General features: G+C 44.6%; 1 long non-coding RNA gene across 5 annotated transcripts; it reads right to left on the bottom strand.

The window, feature by feature from the left end:
• Positions 1-4638: 4638 nt before the first annotated feature.
• On the bottom strand, positions 4639-8520 carry LOC123071542 (uncharacterized). 5 transcript variants are annotated; one of them, XR_006434392.1, is made up of 4 exons: positions 8044-8520; positions 6756-7947; positions 5133-6679; positions 4639-4888 (listed from the first exon to the last, which is right to left on the bottom strand). It is a non-coding gene; the product is annotated as an uncharacterized lncRNA (long non-coding RNA). The 5 variants fall into 5 exon arrangements; XR_006434393.1 differs by having other exon boundaries at positions 4639-5339; positions 5858-6679; XR_006434390.1 differs by having other exon boundaries at positions 4639-6522; positions 6602-6679.
• Positions 8521-22201: the final 13681 nt, after the last annotated feature.

Here is a 22201-nt window from a genome sequence, read left to right as displayed (position 1 = left end):
AAAGGGCTGATGCCTGGTAGCACTGATTCTCTTTCTCTCTAGGTTAACCAGAGCATGATTTTTCTCTTCAAATTCCTATAATCGTCTTGCGAGGCACATCTTTATAACAATAAATTTTGCATATCCTTGAGTTTTTGTTTATTTTGGATTATGTAACCATATTTTTTTTCCTTTGTCATCATTTGTTTCTTTCTAAATATTTAGAATCTTTAGTTTACCAGTCACATAAGTAGTTGGGCATGTCACCAGAGAATGGTCACTCCGGCTATAGATGGCACTAGCTGTCATTTCTGGTAAAGTAGAAAGTATGCTAAACATGTCATGTGTTGCAAACAACCCCATAGTAAATATGAACATAAATTCAACACCACGGGAGATGATTTGTCTTTTGGATATTTCAATATGGACTACATACATACTAAAATAAGTGAACAAACACACTAAAACGTGTCTATATACATTCGATTCAGAAAAAAGTTAGAACATCTTATATTTGTGAATGGAGGGAGTACTACGGTACAAATAGCCCTTCAAAACTACAAACCATGTTATGTGTCTCGAATAAGAAATACATATGAGCGTTATTTGCAGCTTGCATAATATGGACAAGAGTAATACTACACCTATGGGGTGTGTGTTTTTACAGAGATATCTACGAGCTGGGTGTAGGCCGGTGCTTAATCCAGGGGGTGGGCCCGTAACAAAAATCAGGGGAGATATTAATGGGACAATGACAATTTTGTAAATCAATTTCGTAGTTATCTCTGCCCATAAATTTAGGATTGTGGTGTGTAAAAAGAGTTGGGTAGGCTACCCAACTTCTCAAGCCACTCCCATGTGAGACAATCTATGTCAATGAATTTTGGTTGGGGAACATCAAGCCCGTTCGATTTTGACTAGTGGATTTGCTCTGTCTCACTCTAGATTGAGTCTAACGTTCGCTACTACAGGGTCCACCTTACTCTGGGACAACCTCGCGGTGAAAGTGTATATATGTCTCACCAATGAAAAGAAGGCACCGTGTAGTTCTTCTTCCTCTCTTAGCCCCTCCACCCCCAAATAGTCTTCTTCATTTTCCTATCTCATTCCACCAACGTTGCCTTGTGCGTCTGTTCCGCCTATGCCATTGCTTCATATACTAAATCAGTCCATTTGCGCCATCTCATCCGTCACCTCCCTAGCGCAACCCTCCAATGTAGATTCCTTATGCCCCTTCATCCATGGCTAGTCGTTGCAGCATCGGTCATGTCAGTGGTGACCTCAAAACCGACCACGAAGAGCTTGGTTATGGCCATTTGGTTAGTCATTAGTATGTGGTGGTGGATTAAATGGTAGGTTACATCAAAATTAAGAGATGTTGTATAGTGAACGAAATATATTAGTCGTTTCTTTGGTAAGATCAATGATTTGCATATGTTCCCTTTTTCACCAAGAAATAATGATTCATGCTCTCTACTTATTAATTCTGTGGACTCATTCTTCGAGGTTTGGCACACAACGATCCATATCAAAGTCCAAGTCTAGATACTACAACTGCTGAAGGTCATGCCTACTACTCAGAGTTCTAGAAATCGGGCCAGCAAGGGATACATTTATGTCTGTATATTTACCATCATCTTGAGGTGTGCTATGGAACATGGGCAAATGTTGTATAAATCAGCCATGTGCCTCTTAGTTTCCAGCACCATGTTTACAGACTCGAATAATTCAAGGATATTCTCAATAGTTTCACAAATACAACCTTTTCTCGTGCGTAAACAAGAAAAGGTATTGTGTTGTCTTGAGAATATAAGTTATCTGCTTGTGTTGTCCCTTTGATACTTTCTGAACAATACTTATTTTTATTTTATTTTTGTTGTCAATCACCAATATTTGCTAGCATGATTCGACATGTAAGTTTATTTAACCCGTGCATCGGATAAACTTTCTAAAGATATAAGGAACTTCCCTATAATTCCTTAATCCTCTTAAAATTGTTTAGTGATCCCTATGCCTTTAATTTGAAGCCCCATGAGCCTTAAATGCACAACAATTCAAGGCGGGCCTCACCACATGGTCTGACATGCCCTAACCCTCAACGAGATTGATCACGGCCGGAGTGTCAACTCAATACGTCAAGTATGAGGGATACCCTATATTTTTGTTCGTCCAGGAGCTAAAATGTGCAGCCTTCCTCTAGCTAGAGAAGAGGGCTAGGCAGAAGGATTTATACAGATTCAGGTCGGAAGTGGTCTTCTTCTCTCAATGTGAGAGAACTTGTCCCTTGATGGCGACGACCCTCCTCTTACATAGGGTTGTGGGCACCACACCGTTCTACAGGTGTGTACGCATAAGAAAATGCGGACTCGAAGCCACATGACCACTTTGACCATGTTGGTCACTGCCTGGCAGTTTATCCTCTGACATGCGCCAGCATGTTAGGTACTTGAGTACTTCTAGACATCAATTAGACAGGATTAACACCTTATCGCATGGGGGATGCGCACCGCCTGCAAGGTGGTACTCCATCCGTTCCATATTAAGTGTCGTTGATTTAGTACAACTTAACGACACTTAATATGGAACTGAGGGTGTGTGTTTTTATCACCTAGGATATGTAGACCCGCTCTGTCTACGAGTTGTAGCCTACAACTCCATAAAATGCTTGGTCGGCAATGTGGCTATGTTTGCGACTGTAGGTGCTTAAGCACATACAGTGAGCATGCTTGCAATCGTCATGTTCGGGTGGCGAGCATTGTACGCCTTACGTCACTGATGGTGTCTTTTCCATCGGCACTGGATCTTTGATGGTACTGAATCTTGATGAAGATCGGTGTATGGACGCGAGCCTGTTGAATCTCTCCACGGACTGGGCGAAGGGGCCCCCGGGTGGTTCCTGCATCTGTCGATCGTAGTCGTAGTCGTATGCCATGTTTAGCCTCAGCCGGAGCTCCGACATCGCCGGGCAGGCGCGGAGCAGCGTCGCCACTGCGTAGTCCGCGTTGATGTCCATGTACTTGAAGTTCGCGTCTATCTCGAGGAGCTTCAGGTTCGGGAAGGTCGGCAGGATGACCTCGTCGTCGGAGAAAATTTCCTCGATGCCGTTGATGTGCAGCTTTAGGGCCCTCGTGCTGGAGAAGCTCCCGAGCATGCGCGCCGCAGACTCGGGCTTATAGAAGTCCCGCTCGCGGCGATTGGTGTCGAGGTCGACTTGTGTCAGCCCCGGCGCCGGCGATGTCAGCGAGAGATTGACGGGGAACCCTTTGTAGCGGAAGGAGCGCAGGCTCGGCATGTCGAGCTGTATGCCGATGTCGCGGGAATCTTTGAGCTCCTCCAAGGAGACACTGACCACGAGCACCAAGGCGGTGACCGTCCGGCAGCGGAGGCAGAGGGGCAGATTGGAAGGCTTGGACCTGGAGTAGGAACCCTCGGCTGAACCCGTCGGCTTCGGCGGCTTCTTAGTGACGTCCACCAGCGCAAGTCTGGTTAGCGCCGGCGCGGCGTCGATCACGGCCTGGAGATACCCCTCCAGGTAAGTGCAGTCGTGCAGCGACAGATCCGTGAGCCGCGGGAAAGCGAGGCGCGCGGACGACGGCGGCGATGCTGGCTGGAGGCTGCAGAGGTGGAGCTCCAGGAACCGGAGCGTGGCGGCGGCGCAAGGCAGGGAGGCCAGCGGCGGGACGTACAGTCCACTGTAGGCATGATCGCCGGCGATGCGGAGCTCCTCCAGCGCGGCGGCCGCGGGGTCGGCGAGGAGGCCGGCGACCCGGGCGTCGCACTCCGGTTCCACGTCGTGCACCCTGTAGTACGAGCCGCGGCGGGGGTGGTAGGCGCCTTCCTTGAGGAAGACCGTGAGCCGCTTGAGCGCCGTCCCACGGCGGCGGCTGGCGAGGGCGGCCTTGCCGTCGCGGAAGAAGGCGTCGAAGCGGGCGTCGGGATAGTGAAACCCGCCAGCGCCAGATGAGTAGGGCCTGCTGTCGAGGTTGAGGGCGCTCGCGCGGCGCCAGAGCGGGCGCCATCGGCGCGAGAGGGCGGCGCTGGCCGCGGCCTCCTTCGCCGGCGCGAAGGAGAGGATGTGCTCGAGGAGATCGTCGCCTAGCGAGGAGAGGCGGTCGGCGGCGAAGGTGCGTCTAATTTTCTTTTGAGATCCGGCCATGGTGCGTCTCTAGATGGATATGCGTGGCCGTCAATATTAATATTTACTAGGAAAATTGCCCGTGCATTGCAACGGGAAAACAAATAGCACACGCCCTAAGCATGGCTCCAGATCTGCCCCTCCCCCAACTACAAACCGCTTAACGTTCGTCATGTCCTCTCTCTCTCTCTATCCCTGTGTATGTAACCTCAATGTAAGTTACTGCAATAATATTTTTATTACTACGAACAAAAATATCCCATCGTTCACATAGCTTCAGTTCACGATCAGTTTATTTAAATGCCATAGGTTTGAGGGCTTGTTCAGCATCATTGTCATACTCTTGGGCGAAGGCTTTGCATTGTGTACACTCAATTCAGTTAAAGAAGACCCTTCATTTGTGGAATATCTGGGTTTTTTTATGCTAATACTTCTATCCATATGACCATCTGGCCATGCAAATTTAACAAATCAATTTTCAATATAGCATATTGCAGGAATCTGAACAAATATAGAGGCATATATTTGATTGTGACAAATAAACTTATAAAATAAAGTCTTTAAGGATAAACATTTTTCAACTTCCAATGTTTTTGTAATTATCAAGCATGTCTCAAAGAGCGACATAGCTTGGAAAACCATGCTAAGGATTGTCTTATTTTGGTTTATAACCTAGGTCGACATCAGTGGTAATTGAACAATATATGGACATTGGGAGTGCAATGCTTGACGATGAGTGAAAACATATGTGTGACGATGAGTGTATCTTCCATCCTATGCAAGGCCATAGTTAGTAAGTAGCATATTGCAAGTTTTAGATACATGGTTAGAAAATATTCTAAAGCGAGAAAAACAAAATTGACCCTGGAGAGAGAAAACAGTGACTCTGCCTTAGGTTTCAAACCCCCTGATAACAGTGGAATTCGTGTTTCATAGTAAAAATAACCTAGTGTAATTCCTATATGAAAAAGAAAGGAAACACGGTATCAAGACAATCAAATATATTAAGGTATCATACCATAAGTCTTTGCTGCCATTCTTCTTCTTCACGTAATTGAGGGAACTACACAGCGCATCATGTACTTCATAGCACGCTTTACATTCAAAGTCATTACTAACCGAGCAATGTCCTACAAAAACATTGGAAGTAGAACCACCAGCACCCAACAAAGAAAATTTGTTCGTGGCGGACGATTGGACAAAATAGATGCCACAGGCTACCGATCTACACAAATGGGCATTACCAAGTAAGTTCATGTTCAGGCCCTTCCCTGTGTGACATTTGACATTCAAAATCATGATCAATTCAGTTCCTCTATTAAACCAGGATCATGAGTGACACTGGATTCTACCCAATATCCCTAAGCATCAGAACAAAGAGTGAAGCATTCAGAGCTTTCAACAATTGCCACGGATGTGTGTGTGGCAACGGGAGATTTTTTTTGACATGTATTCAAATTTAAGCAAATATGTACAAGCTTTAGTAGTAGACAAACAACCAGCCAGATTGGACATCCATAACTTTCGTTGTAATTATCAAGTGGTGCAAACAATCGATGCAAAATTAATTCCATCAATAATATGATGAACAATTGAACACATAATTTGGAAAAAGAAGAAGATAGGCACATGTCAAGTAACTAATTCAGGTTAAACATGGTATTTGACGAATTCTAGCATGATTTAAGTTTGCATGTCGAGTGTCTCTTAGCGGGAAATTCTTGGATTTTTATATGTTGGTACCTATAATTGTACGGGGGCCTTCGTGACATTTCCAATCCTGAAGACATCTCAGTTTAGGGATAATGATGACATCTTCCGGTCTTGACCTGTCTGCAAATAATCCTTAACAACTACTCCCTCCGTCCGGAAATACTTGTCATCAGAATGGATGAAAATAGATGTATCTAGAACTAAAATACATCTAGATACATCTATTTCAATGACAAGTATTTCCGGACGGAGGGAGTATAATTTAGTTTCAGTACATACCCATAAGCTTTTCAGCATGCAGACAACAATGGTACGGTTACCTAGTAAAACTCAACCAGATCACCTTGTGTGCATGCTGAATTTCTACTATACGGCTAGCTTGGTTGAGACAAAACAATGCAACTGATCTATATTCATTAATTAAAACAAAAAATACCAGGTGAAGGTATCCTAATTAAAGAAACAAAAGTAAGTCCCCGTAAAAGAAATAAGAAAGAACCATCTCTAGGAAGGAGAGATTAGACCTATACCAAGGCATTCGTTAGCTAAACCAAAAGAAAATTTATCTCGGGAGCTTGCTTCGAATTGCTTACCTTTCCTGCTCAAATTTCCCTTTTACTTAAGAGCAAATTGATGTCTTGCACTTAAGGGTAACATGATTGAGAACAACAACACTGAAACTATCTTGTGATTTTCTAATAGAGAAGTACACAATTAATATGGCAATGACATATACTTATAATTTATTTATAGGAAAGGCCGCAAAGGACATACATAGAGGTCTGGTCACAGAAGCATCACCCATGAGTAGTCTTTACGCTCAGACGTTTAGAGGAACACTTGTTGCACACACTGCAATCTCACAATAGGAGAGAAAAAAATGTTACATATCGGAGTGGAGTTAGGGAGAGATGTTACTGCTATATACCTGGAGATGGTATGCGCATTCTCTCAAGCTGAGATGGCTCTCGCATCCTCGAAAGCGATGGTGCCTACGTGCGCTCACGTACTCGCTGGCTATGGCAGCTCCCATGTCCTCCGAAGCGGCAACAATCCTCGTGAGCTTGTGTCCTCGCTGGCTGCGGCGGTGCCACTGCGAATCCTGGCATGCAGCAGCATCGCGGAAGAAGGATGGTACTGAAAACATTAGTGCAGAAAGCAAATCCAAGAAAAATCTGAAGGCTAATGTAGTGGAAAAAATATACGCTAGTTCTCAAGATATTAAGAATCACAATTTTTTACATAATTCTTTATATGAATCTTTATCCTCAAACTTGTTCTTATACATCTCTAGATGCACACCATTTATTAAAAATAGTGTTCATATAGCAGGTGAATTCACCAATCAAGTAGCCACCCATAAACTGATATATCCACAAATCTAATTCCATCCAGCAAACAAACACCAACTAAAGTCCATCAATTCTAGATAATTCTGACATGCTTTCCCAGTACAAAGCTCCTGCCATGATTATAGCGTCAGAAAAATTCAGTGCAGGACATATGTCATTTGGCAGGAACACAACATCAGGAATCGCACAAAAGCTTGAACTCACAAAATCATCTTTCAGACCAAAATTCAGAAAACACACCATATGCCCAATAGCAAGTTGAACCACACTAATACGGAAATATAAATACTTCAATTAACCCCCAGGGGAAGGGAACGGGGAGGGAGAAGGGGTGGAGTAAGTCCTGTTGTGAGGGCGCTCGAACTTCCAATCGAGGATAACATCGTCAAGATGGAGCTGACGGCGGACACGGCGAGCGCCGGCGCCATCACTCCCATCACGGCGGATGGAGATGCAGCGTCTACTCCTCCACCCCTCCTCTTCCCCATGCAGCTACAACTGAGGCAATGCCGCCGTCTGCCTTCTGGAGTTCCCCGCCTTCGATCTCGAGCACGCCATCCAGGACGGCGTTGGTATCGACCGCCAACCTCAATCTGGATCCGGTTGTGGCTAATGTACAGACTAATTCCCACACAAAACATTCATTAAGTTAGCATTGTCTCTTTTTGGTCTATAGTTCAGGGACAAGCACAATTGCTAGCAAGCCCCAAATTGGCGCAACCAGCAAGCAGTTGCTGGGTAGCCACCCATTTCCTCCCACCAGCTCTTCTGCACGCAACAAATATTCTCCCAATTGATCAACAAATCCCCAAACCGAGCAAGCATACACGAAATTAAGGAAACAAGCAATTGAAGGAAGCTGACCTTGTTGTCGGGGTGGGCGAGGAGGTGCCCCACGGCTCCAGCAGCAAGCACGGCATGCGCGCCATCGTCTACGCCGCAAGCAAAGTACTCCGCCGCGGCCGCTCATGGACGAGCATGGCTGGTGACGCGCCGTGACGACCGCTAACACGACACCCAGGCGGAGGTAGAGGACCTTCTTGGTCTGGTTCCCGAAGGTCTGGTTCTTGATCTCGCGGAGCGCGACCACCCGCTCGTGCTACCCCTCCCCGCATCCTCCTCCTGCTGGTCCGCCGACGCCGCCGGGGCCCCCGGCCGCCAACCTGGCAGCGAGCTCCTCCGAACGCGTCCCCATGCAGAAAGGCGCAGAGGAAGACTCCGAAGGCGCGGACGCTCGCCGGCACCGGCCGGCGGCCCGCGGCCGGCGCGGCACCGGATCGACCGCCGCTCCTGGCGGCTGAGGCGAGGGAGAGAGAGGAGATCCCGATGGGTTTCTTTTTTTCTCACTTTAAGGACCGCAGATTTAATACTATATACTGTAGGGATTTATTTGCAAAATTCCTGATCAAAACGTTTTCTCACTTACAAAAGGACTGCGGGTTGAATACTGAAAAATACGGGGACTTTTTTGCAAACCTGCCGTGACGTACGACCAGAAGCAATTGGTGGTTTATTAGTAATATAAGGGAGAGATGTGCGCGCATGGAGTCGGTTTGGTTCTGTTTTCATAAAAGGGAAATCGAGGGATATCGTTTTTGTTTTAAGGGTCGAGGGATGTCGGTTTGGCTCTGTTGAAAGAATACGCCGCGCGCTGCTGCAGTTTGTTTTGAGTCCAGGATTATCCATGTAAAAAAAGAGAGTCCAGGATTACCGGTGATGGACTCTGAAGAGGGATGAGGCCGCTTAGGCCTTTTAACTGGATGGCCCAGTATGAGGCCGCTTAGGCCTTGGTTCCTGGGCGTATATACCAGCACTAAAAAAAGGTGTATGTACATCTAGGAATTGGAAAACAAATAATTACAAAAAAAGGAAGTGGAAACAAATAATTACAAAAATATCAAAAAGTTTAGATGTCTTTTTAGAATAAACTTCACTTTCTTTTGCACTAGCATGTAATTTTCCATCAACCAAACCCAACGTTGACGGAACCGGATCCTCTAACATTTGAGAAGGAAAGTTAGAGAAGTTATAATACCGTAACTTTCCTTCTTTCTATCCATATGATTATGGCTAAAATAATTTAAATTAATTTGCAAATTGATGATCTACCGTCTACATTTATAGTAATTACATAAAAACAAATTGATGGTGAACTAAAATTAATTTTAAAGTATTTATATCTACAGTAAATATCAACAGTAAACAACCTACTAACTACCTACTAACAGTCCCTAACTTTCCTTCTTCATTTTTCACTAGGCAAACACTGTAGCACCGTGACTTTCCTTCACAATGTTAGAGGATCCGGTTCCAACGTTGACATCAGGGCACAAAAGCAATTTTTTGGTCAAAATAGTGTTTTGTATATACCAATATTTTTTGCCATTTTTGCCCAAAAGCCAACACTGGGTGTTGGCTGATGAAAAATTACATACGGGTGTAGAAAAAGTCAAGTTGATTCCAAAAATACTTCTGATCTTTTTTGACTTTTCTTGTAATTATTAATTATTTTTTCAGTTCCTAGGTGTATATTATACACCTAGGAACGAAACGTTTGCACCCCTTGCACAACCATATACCCTAAGAAAAAGGCCTTGCACAACCTGCAGTACTACCCCTAAAAAACCTGCAGTATTGTGATCAAACCGGCGACAGAATTGTGCACATATCAGCGACAAGTCGTTAGAAGGCAGTGCTGGAATTTTGTCTATTTTGGGCCTAGCCCAATAGCAGTTTCAGAAATTCGTAATAAATCCTAAAGGCTCACGCAGCCCATTCGTGCAAGGCAAGAGGTGGAATTAAAGTTTAGTCCCACATTGCTAGTTTAGAGAAGTTGGACTTGTTTATAAGGGAGGTTCTTTCCCCACATGTATGAGGATGAGAACAAGAGGGACATCCACGTGCGCTCCTCCTCCGCCGCCCGCCACGCGACGCGGGTTGCGGGAATGAGCCGAGCCGATGTTAAATTTTTGCCATGCACGATGGGTATACGAAAGGTCACGCGGGAGCTGAAACGTTTTTCGTAGTGGACACTGAATCCGAACGGGCCGCCTCTTCGGCTGAAATCCGTTCTCTTCGTCTCCCTCTCTTTGTTTTGCCTCCCGTCGCTGCCCTCTCGCCTCCTTCTCTTGCGCCTATAAAAGGAAGGTCGCTCCTCTCAGAAAGACGCACCAGAACTACTTCTTCCTCTCGCCACCGGTTCATGAGCACTATGTTGCTACTACGATCTTCCCCATCCCGGCTTGCGGCGTGCACCGCAGGTCGGGACAGTAGGCCTCTGAAACCGCACCTTTTGAGTCCTGTACGGGAGAAGGGTGATAAGGTTTTTGAGGAGCGCTCAACGCGACTACTGACTTCTTCTTCATGGACACCCCGGACTCCGACGACTACTTCCCCGACAACGACTACTTCCCTGACGTCGACAACCTTCTCGACGACATGGCTACCGAGGACACCGACCCCAAGTCCGGTGCTACTGTTGTTGTTGTTGTCCTGTACATGTTCTTGTTTTTCCTGTTAGAGGTCCTACCACAGATCCTTGTTCTAGTGTTTTCCATAGACATGTTAGGCTTTATTTCATATATGCAACTTGATCTACTATTTGCTGTAGAGATGTTTGGTTCTAGTTCATACTTGCAGATGTTATTTACCGTCTCTCTGTCAGATCGCATGACTTGCTTTATCTCTGCTATTTTAGTCATGCTTTATCTAGTATTTCCGTTAATAAAATCATATGGTAAATTGCTCATATTTCCAACAATCCAAAAACCTTATCATAGGCAATTTACCCCAAGTGGTTTTGCTGCTTTCATTGGACCTCCTATGTTTGAGGGTATCCACTATAAGAGGTGGCGCGTGAGAGTAGTCTTATGGTTTCAAACCATGAGTTGCTATGACGCCACTCTTGGCAAACCTGAAGGAGAGCAAGATGCTCAACAGGCACAAGCTTTTAAGAAAATGGATACCTTGTTTAAGGCTGCTCTCTTGAGTGTTCTTGGTGAGAACATAGTTGATGCTTATGCGTCAATTGGTAATGGAAAAGATATGTGAGACGCACTCGAGGCCAAGTTTGGGGTCTCGGATGCTGGTAGTGAGCTGTACATCATGGAGCAATTTTATGACTACAGGATGACTAAAGAGCGCTCCGTGGTTGAGCAAGCTCATGAGATACAGCCATTTGCTAGGTAACTTGATCACTTCAATTGTATCCTACCGGACAAGTTTATTGCCGGAGGTATCATCACTAAGCTTCCTCCCACGTGGAGGAACTTTGCTACCTCACTGAAGCATAAGAGGCAGGAGTTTTCCGTTCCAGATCTCATTGGTACTCTTGATGTGGAAGAAAAGGCGAGAGCAAAGGACAACCGTTCTCGAGGTATTGAGGGAGGTTCTAGTGCCAATCTGGTACAGAAGAACTTACAACCCCACAAGTTCAAGAACAAGGGCAAGTTTGATGGTAAAGCAATGTTTGATGGGAAGAACAAGGCTGTGCACCACACAAACTTCAAGAAAAAGAATGAAAAGAAGAAAGGTGTGTGTCATGTGTGTGGGGATCCTGATCATTGGGCTCCTAGTTGCCCTAATCGCTATGACAAACGTCATCCTGGGAAAGGCGGCAAGACCGCTAATGTTGTCATTGGAGACACTGACATGAAGGATGCTGGGTATGGTATATTTCCTACTATTCTTTCAGTATGTCATTCTCCTGATTGGTTGATTGACACGGGTGCTAATGTGCATGTATGCGGTGATATTTCCATATTTTCATCTTATCAGACCGCAGGGACTTCAACTGTGCTGATGGGCAACGGTTCAAGTGCTTCTGTTCATGGTGTTGGCACGGTCGATCTGAAGTTTACTTCGGGGAAGATCGTGCGGCTGAAGAACATGCATTATGTCCCCTCCGTCAATAAAAATCTTGTTAGCGGATCTCTTCTGTGTAGAGATGGCTACAAGCTTGTCTTTGAGTCGAATAAATTTGTAATTTCTAAGTATGGAACCTTTGTTGGTAAAGGCTATGAGTCAGGAGGCCTGTTTCATTTATCCTTATCAGACGTTTGCAATAAAGTTGTTAATCACATTTTTAACAATAGTGAATCAAATATGTGGCATTCACGTCTCTTTCATGTTAACTTTCGTTGCATGTCGCGACTAGCGAAGTTAAACTTAATCCCTAGTTTCACCACTGTCAAGGGATCTAAGTGTAAAGTGTGTGTGCAAGCTAAGCAACCTCGTAAGTCTCATGTGACTGCGGAAACGAGAAATCTTGCACCACTAGAGCTCATACATTCAGATCTATGTGAAATTGAAAGTGCGTTACGTCGACTAGAGGGGGGTGAATAGGCAATTTTTAAGAAATCTTCACTGAGGAATTTCAAGGTGGGGAAATTCCTAAGCGAAGAACTACTTGCATTGGAATAAGTACTCAGGTATAAGCAAAACAGAGTAACAGCAGAGTCATCATGATGAAATGAAAGACAAGCATTGAGTACAGAAAGCGTAAACACAGGATAAGCAGGATGAAGACAAAACTGACTGAAGAATTAGGATTGAGGAATTAGAGAAAGTCTTTAGTCAAAGTCTTCAAACAGTAATGATCAGGTTCATCAACACATAACTGAGGAAATGAAAGGGTTGAGGAAATAGAACCAGTTGGCTTGGTGAAGACAATGATTTGGTAGACCAGTTCCAACTGTTGTGACAGTTGTACGTCTGGTTGGAGCGGCTGAGTATTTAAACTCGAGGACACACAGTCCCGGACACATAGTCCTCACCGTATTCTCCTTGAGCTAAGATCACACAGACCTTGCCTAACAGTAGTGGTAAGTCTTCACAGGTGAGGGAGTCCTGGATTAGGGGGTATCCGGACAGCCGGACTATATACTTTGGCCGGACTGTTGGACCGTAAAGATACAATACTCAAGGCTTCGTCCCGTGTCTGGATGGGACTCTCCTTTGCGTGGAACACAAGCTTGGCGATCCAGATATTATATTTCCTTCTTTGTAACCGACTCCATGTAAACCCTAGCCCTCTCCGGTGTCTATATAAACCGGAGGGTTTAGTCCTTAGAGAAAGAATCATAATCATCATAGGCTAGCTTCTAGGGTTTAGCCTCTACGATCTCATGGTAGATCAACTCTTGTAACACTCATATCATCAATATCAATCAAGCAGTGAGTAGGGTTTTACCTCCATCAAGAGGGCCCGAACCTGGGTAAAACATCGTGTCCCCTGCCTCCTGTTGTCATTAGGCTTAGACGCACCGATCGGGACCCCCTACCCGAGATCCGCCGGTTTTGACACCGACATTGGTGCTTTTATTGAGAGTGGGATCTGTGCCGTTGCTGCAAGGCTCGATGGCCCATCTCGTTGTCCAGGATAACATCACCTCTGGGGGAGCGCTGGCTGTAGGCCAAACTCTCCGACTAGGCGGCTTCGTCATGGTCGCCCAATCAGCTGTCGCGCCGACGATGAACTCTCGGGTCATCACGAATAGCCTCCACGTCAATTCGGAACTCGCCGAACAGATGGATCCAAGGGAGCTCTCCTCCCTTAATGAGCTCTTGGATCGCATCGCCGCTTTGGGAGTCGCCACAGACTATGACCGTATTGGGCTCAAACCCGACCAAAGGGATATTAAATCCCCGCCGGTCACCCACGAGATAGCGGTAGTGGAGGAGCCACATATGGATTATCCCTCTATTTTGAGGACGAATTATGTCCGGATTACCGAGCTCTCTGAGCCGGATAACCGCTCACGGGTGGACATGACCCAGACCCCGGACTTAGAATCGGGTATCGGGCCGGAAAAATCGGGTAGCACCCCGGATCCCGAGCTATCAAGCCCGGAAGCTCCTCTGCCCCTGGGCGTTAGATCGAATCAGAATCCAGATTCAACTACACCCACCCACCTGGACTTAAACCGTCTCTTCCATATCAGACAAGAGCCCCAAGAGACAGTACATCGCTACTGGGCTGGATTCCTCCTTATGCTAAACAAGGTCAAGGACTGTCGTGAGGAAGACACAATCTCACTTTTCTGCAAAAACTGCACGAACAAAGGGATCCTTAATGCTATAAGTCACCGTGACATAGTACACTTTGCTGACTTAGCAGCCATAGTACAGAAGTATTGTGCGATGGAAAGCGCCTGGAAAACCCAAACAGAATTTTGGGATAGTCCGGCTCTCACTAAAACCTTTGTCCGAACTAAACGGGCGAACTCTCGTAAGTCAGCCGATCCAATCCCCAAGAAACCAAAGCCCACCCCAGGGCGTGGAACCGTATTGGAAGAATGTCTCAATGGGCCATGTAAACTCCACAGCACGCCGGACACTACACCAACACATAGCCTTAGAGCATCTTGGATACTCCGGCAGGTAGCAAAAAGTGGCGAGGATCTTCTTGTAAGCCATAAAGCAAAACAACATCCCGCCAAAGAAAACAATACAGTACTGACAGTCTTCGAGAATTTCGCCTCAAACAATAGGCGCAAGCGAGCTCATCAAAATTTCGCTGAAATCTGCCATGTGGCAAAAATAAATCTGTGGAACAACACTGTTATAACTTTCAGTGCCAATGACGAACCTCAGTTCCAGACAGTCCGGGCACCAGCCGCTTTGGTCCTTAGCCCAATCGTGGATGGCTTTTGGCTCACTAAAGTACTCATGGATGGCAGAAGCAGATTAAACTTGATCTACGAAGAAACACTCAACAAGATGGAAATTGATAAAAGGCGCATTGAGTGGCACAACCTTCAGGGGAATCATCCCTAGTCGGGAAGCACGGTGTGCGGGAAAAATCACACTCGATGTGGTATTGGGAACTTTGGAGAATTACAGGTCCAAAGAAATCACATTCCAAGTGGCTCCTTTCAGCAGCGGATAGCCCTTTTAGGACGGGACGCGTTCACAAGCTTTCAAGCTATACACCATTACGGGTACATGAAGCTTAAAATGCCCAAACCCAATGGAATCATCACTCTAGCCAGTGATCCGGACGTCGCACTTCGCGCCAAAAATAAAACCACAGCACTCTCCCTGGAAGCATTATCCGAAGCTCTAGCAGTCAGAGAACTAACAATGCTGCGTGCCACCATGGACAGGGACGATGTGATACTCAATAAGCGACCCAAGTCCACCTCATTTAAACCCGCAGACGTGATAGTCAAATTCCAGGTCCATCCAACGGACCCCACGAAGACAGCTTCCATCGGGACATAGTTGAGCCCCACAATGGACACCGCACTACGAGACTTCCTACGCGAGAATTGGGACATTTTCGCCTGGCACCCTTCGGACATGCCAGGCATCCCACGCAGACTGGCCGAACATAGCCTCAATATACTGAAAGGATACAAGCCTGTCAAACAGACTCTTAGGCACTTCTCAGAGCCCAAACGGCAACCCATGGGAGAAGAGCTAGCCAAGCTACTTGAGGCCGGATTCATCAGAGATATCAAGCATTCAGATTGGCTGGCAAATCTGGTCATGGTACCGAAGAAGGACAAATCCTGGCGCCTATGCATCGACTTCAAAGACCTCAACAAGGCTTGCCCCAAGGATCCCTTCCCCCTCCCTCGCATCGACCAAATCATCGACGCCACCGCAGGACACGACTCACTGTGTTTCCTCGATGCATATACTGGATACCATCAAATAAAGATGGCAGAGTCCGACCAAGCTGCAACGGCCTTCATAACGCCATATGGTCCTTTCTGCTTCAACACTATGCCTTTCGGGCTTAAAAATGCCGGCGCAACCTATCAACGCATGATTCAAACATGCCTGGAAATGCAAATCGGCAAAACAGTGGAGGCATATGTGGACGACGTGGTCATAAAAACAAGACACGTCGAACCCCTAATAGACGACTTGAGGCTTATGTTCGATAACCTCCGAACATACGACATCAAGCTAAACCCGGAAAAATGTGTTTTCGGCGTACCCTCTGGGAAGTTGCTCGGCTTCATTGTTTCCAATAGAGGAATTGAAGCAAATCCGGCAAAAATCCAAGCTCTGTCACAGTTGGCTATCCCAACAGACCTCAAGCATATCTAGAAACTGGCTGGATGTGTGGCTGCCTTAAGCTGCTTTATCTCCCGATTAGGAGAAAAGGCATTACCTCTTTACCGCCTTCTTCAGTGCACCGAACACTTCGTGTGGACGGATGCAGCCGCGGCCGGACTGGACGAAATAAAAACCTTATTGGCCAGTAATCCAGTCCTAACAGAGCCAAATACTAGCGAACCTATGCTATTGTACATAGCTGCAACACATCAAGTTGTAAGTGTCGTGGTTCTAAGTCTGATAGTAGAATAGGGGGTGTTGGGGAACATAGTAATTTCAAAAAAAATCCTACGCACACGCAAGATCATGGTGATGTATAGCAACGAGAGGGGGAGTGTATCTTCATACCCTTGAAGATCGCTAAGCAAAAGCGTTTATCAATGCGGTTGATGTAGTCGTACGTCTTCACGACCCGACCGATCCAAGTACCGAACGCACGGCACCTCCGAGTTCTACACACGTTCAGCTCGATGACGTCCTCGCCTTCTCGATCCAGCAAGACGGGCGAAGTAGTAGATGAGTTCCGGCAACACGACGGCGTGGTGACGGTGTTGGTGAAGAACAATCTCCACAGGGCTTCGCCTAAGCACTACGCAAACTATGACAGAGGATAAACTAGAGGGGACGGGGTTGCCGGCACACGGCTTGGTGTTTCTTGATGTCTTGGGTGCTAGCCCTACCCCTCTATTTATATGTTGAGCCTTGGGGTCGAAACTTGGAGTAAAAGCCTCCACAAAGTCGGTTTCACCCGAAAGGCAAGAGTCCTCGGACTCCAGGGCCAAACGCCAGGGTTCCCGGCGTCTGGACCCAGACGCCAGGGACCCTGGCGTCTGGCCCCTAGACTCCGCAAAACTTCCTTTTGCGCTTTCCAAAAACCTTGTGGGCTTTCCCCTTTGGCCCAAATAACGTGTTCTCGTACCCAAACATTTCGGGAAACATCCAGAACCCCTTCCGGTGAATTCTGGAACTCTTCTAGAGATCAAACACTATTATCCCATATATAAAACTTTATCTCCAGACCATTTTGGAGTTCCTCATCATGTCCATGATCTCATCCGGGACTCCGAACAACATTCGGTTACCAACATACATAACTCATATAATACTATATCGTCAACGAAACGTTAAGCGTGCGGACCCTACAGGTTCGAGAACTATGTAGACATGACCGAGACACGTTTCCGGTCAATAACCAATAGCGGGACCTGGATGCCCATATTGGCTCCCACATATTCTACGAAGATCTTTATCGGTCAAACCGCATAACAACATACGTTGTTCCCTTTGTCATCGGTATGTTACTTGCCCGAGATTTGATCGTCGGTATCTCAATACCTAGTTCAATCTCGTTACCGGCAAGTCTCTTTACTCGTTCCGTAATACATCATCTCACAGCTAACTCATTAGTTGTAATGCTTGCAAGGCTTATAGTGATGTGCATTACCGAGAGGGCCCAGAGATACCTCTCTGACAATCGGAGTGACAAAACCTAATCTCGAAATACGGCAACCCAACATGTACCTTTGGAGACACCTGTCGTACTCCTTTATAATCACCCAGTTACGTTGTGACGTTTGGTAGCACCCGAAGTGTTCCTCCGGTAAACGGGAGTTGCATAATCTCATAGTTACAGGAACATGTATAAGTCATGAAGAAAGCAATAGCAACATACTAAACAATCAAGTGCTAGGCTAACGGAATGGGTCAAGTCAATCACATCATTCTCCTAATGATGTGATCCCGTTAATCAAATGACAACTCATGTCTATGGCTAGGAAACTTAACCATCTTTGATTCAACGAGCTAGTCAAGTAGAGGCATACTAGTGACACTATGTTTGTCTATGTAGTCACACATGTATTATGTTTCCGGTTAATACAATTCTAGCATGAATAATAAACATTTATCATGATATAAGGAAATAAATAATAACTTTATTATTGCCTCTAGGGCATATTTCCTTCAGTCTCCCACTTGCACTAGAGTCAATAATCTAGTTCACATCGCCATGTGATTTAACACCAATATTCACATCTTTATGTGATTAATACCCATAGTTCACATCGTCATGTGATCAACACCCAAAGGGTTACTAGAGTCAATAATCTAGTTCACATCGTTATGTGATTAACAACCAAAGAGTACTAAGGTATGATCATGTTTTGCTCGTGAGAGAAGTTTAGTCAATGGGTCTGTCACATTCAGAGCTGTATGTATTTTGCAAATATCTATGTCTACAATGTTCTGCACGGAGCTACTCTAGCTAATTGCTCCCACTTTCAATATGTATCTAGACCGAGACTTAGAGTCATCTAGATTAGTGTCAAAACTTGCATCGACGTAACCCTTTACGATGAACCTTTTATCACTTCCATAATTGAGAAACATATCCTTATTCCACTAAGGATAATTTTGACCGTTGTCCATTGATCTACTCCTAGATCACTATTGCACTCCCTAGCCAAGCTTAGTGGTAGGGTATGCAATAGATCTGGTACATAGCATGGCATACTTTATAGAACCTATGGCCGATGCATAGGGAATGACTTTCATTCTCTTTCTATCTTCTGCCGTGGTCAGGTTTTGAGTCTTACTTAATCTCACACCTTGTAACACAGGCAAGAACTCTTTCTTTAACTGTTCCATTTTGAACTACTTCCAATCTTGTCAAGGTATGTATTCATTGAAAAACTTATCAAGCGTCTTGATCTATCTCTATATATCTTGATGCTCAATATATAAGCAGCTTCACCGAGGTCCTTCATCGAAAAACTCTTATTCAAGTACCCCTTTATGCTATCCAGAAATTCTATATCATTTCCAATCAACAATATGTCATCCACATATAATATTAGAAATGCTATAGAGCTCCCACTCACTTTCTTGTAAATACAGGCTTCTCCAAAAGTCTGTATAAAACCATATGCTTTGATCAACTCATCAAAGCATATATTCCAACTCCGAGATGCTTGCACCAGTCCATTGATGGATCGCTGGAGCTTGCACATTTTGTTAGCACCTTTAGGATTGACAAAACCTTATGGTTGTATCATATACAACTCTTCTTTAATAAATCCATTAAGGAATGCAGTTTTGACATCCTTTTGCCAGATTTTCATAAAATGTGGCAATTGCTAACATGATTCGGACAGACTTAAGCATCGATACGAGTGAGAAAATCTCATTGTATTCAACACCTTGAACTTATCGAAAACCTTTTTGCGACAAGTTGAGCTTTGTAGATAGTAACACTACTATCAGCATCTGTCTTTCTCTTGAAGATCCATTTATTTTCTATGGCTTGCCGATCATCCCGCAAGTCCACCAAAGTCCATACTTTGTTCTCATACATGGATCATATCTCAGATTTTATGGTCTCAAGCCATTTCACGGAATCTGGGCTCATCATCGCTTCCTCATAGTTCGTAGGTTCATCATGGTCTAGTAACATGACTTCCAGAACACGATTACCGTACCACTCTGGTGTGGATCTTACTCTGGAAGACCTACGAGGTTTGGTAGCAACTTGATCTGAAGTTTCATGATCATCATCATTAACTTCCTCACTAATTGGTGTAGGAATCACTGGAACTGATTTCTGTGATGAACTACTTTCCAATAAGGGAGAAGGTACAATTACCTCATCAAGTTCTACTTTCCTCCCACTCACTTCTTTCGAGAGAAACTCCTTCTCTAGAAAGGATCCATTCTTAGCAATGAATGTTTTGCCTTCGGATCTGTGATAGAAGGTGTACCCAACAGTTTCCTTTGGGTATTCTATGAAGACGCACTTCTCCGATTTGGGTTCGAGCTTATCAGGTTGAAAACCTTTTTCATATAAGCATTGTAACTCCAAACTTTAAGAAACAACAGCTTAGGTTTACTGCTAAACCATAGTTCATACAGTGTCGTCTCAACGGATTTAGATGGTACCCTATTAAACGTGAATGCAGCTATCTCTAATGCATGACCCCAAAATAATAGTGGTAAATCGGTAAGATACATCATAGATCACACCGTATCCAATAAAGTGTGGTTACGACGTTCGGACACACCATAACGTTGTGGTGTTCCAGGTGGCGTGAGCTGTGAAACTATTCCACATTGTTTTATATGAAGGCCAAACTCGTAACTCAAATATTTTCCTCCATGATCAGATTGTAGAAACTTTATTTTCTTGTTACGATGATTCTCCACTTCACTCTGAAATTCTTTGAACTTTTCAACTATTTCAGACTTATGTTTCATCAAGTAGATATACGCATATCTGCTCAAATCATCTGTGAAGGTCAGAAAATAACGATACTTGCCACGAGCATCAATACTCATTGGATCGCATACATCGGTATGTATTATTTCCAACAAGTCAGTAGCTCGTTCCATTGTTTCCGAGAACGGAGTTTTTAGTCATCTTGCCCAAAAGGCACGGTTCGCAAGCATCAAATGATTCATAACCAAGTGATTCCGAAAATCCATCTTTATGGAGTTTCTTCACGCGCTTTACACCGATATGACCCAAATTGCAGTGCCACAAATAAGTTGCACTATCATTATTAACTTTGCATCTTTTGGCATCAATATTATGAATATGTGTATCACTACGATCGAGATCCAACAAACTATTTTCATTGGGTGTATGACCATTGAAGGTTTTATTCATTTAAACAGAACAACAATTATTCTCTGATTTTAAATGAATAACCGTATTGCAATAAACATGATCAAATCATATTCATGCTCAACGCAAATGCCAAATAACACTTATTTAGGTTCTACACTAATCCCGAAAGTATAGGGAGTGTGCGATGATGATCATATCAATCTTGGAACTACTTCCAACACACATCGTCACCTCACCCTCAACTAGTTTCTGTTTATTATGCAACTCCCGTTTCGAGTTACTACTCTTAGCAACTGAACCAGTATCAAATACCAAGGGGTTGCTATAAACACTAGTAAAGTACACATCAATAACATGTATATCAAATATACCTATGTTCACTTTGCCATCCTTCTTATCCGCCAAATACTTGGGGTAGTTCCACTTCCAGTGACCAGTCCCTTTGCAGTAGAATCACTTAGTCTTAGGCTTAGGTCCAGACTTGGGCTTCTTCACTTGAGCAGCAACTTGCTTGCTGTTCTTCTTGAAGTTCCCCTTCTTCCCTTTGCCCTTTTTCTTGAAACTAGTGATCTTGTCCACCATCAATACTTTGACGTTTTTCTTTGATTTCTACCTTCGCCGATTTTTGCATTGCGAAGAGCTTGGGAATTGTTTTCATCATCCCTTGCATATTATAGTTCATCACGAAGTTCTACTAACTTGGTGATGGTGACTAGAGAATTCTGTCAATCACTATCTTATCTGGAAGATTAACTCCCACTTGATTCAAGCGATTGTAGTACCCAGACAATCTGAGCACATGCTCACTAGTTGAGCGATTCTCCTCCATCTTTTAGCTATAGAACTTGTTGAAGACTTCATATCTCTCAACTCGTGTATTTGCTTGAAATATTAACTTCAACTCCTGGAACATCTCATATGGTCCATGACGTTGAAAACGTCTTTGAAGTCCCGATTCTAAGCCATATATAAAGCATGGTGCACAAAACTATCAAGTAGTCATCATATTGAGCTAGCCAAACGTTCATAACGTCTGCATCTGCTCCTGCAATATGTCTGTCACCTAGCGGTGCATCAAGGACATAATTCTTCTGTGCAGCAATGAGGATGAACCTCAGATCACGGATCCAATCCGCATCATTGCTACTAACATCTTTCAACACAATTTTCTCTAGGAACATATCAAAATAAACGTATGAAAGCAACAACGCAAGCTATTGATTTACAACATAATTTGCAAAATACTACCAGGACTAAGTTCATGATAAATTTAAGTTCAATTAATCATATTACTTAAGAACTCCCACTTAGAAAGACATCCCTCTAATCCTC

The sequence above is a fragment of the Triticum aestivum genome, chromosome 3B (assembly GCF_018294505.1).
Source record: "Triticum aestivum cultivar Chinese Spring chromosome 3B, IWGSC CS RefSeq v2.1, whole genome shotgun sequence".
Lineage (NCBI taxonomy): Eukaryota > Viridiplantae > Streptophyta > Magnoliopsida > Poales > Poaceae > Triticum > Triticum aestivum.
Note: the sequence above shows the minus strand (reverse complement) of the source record. Positions and strands in the feature narration are given on the sequence as shown.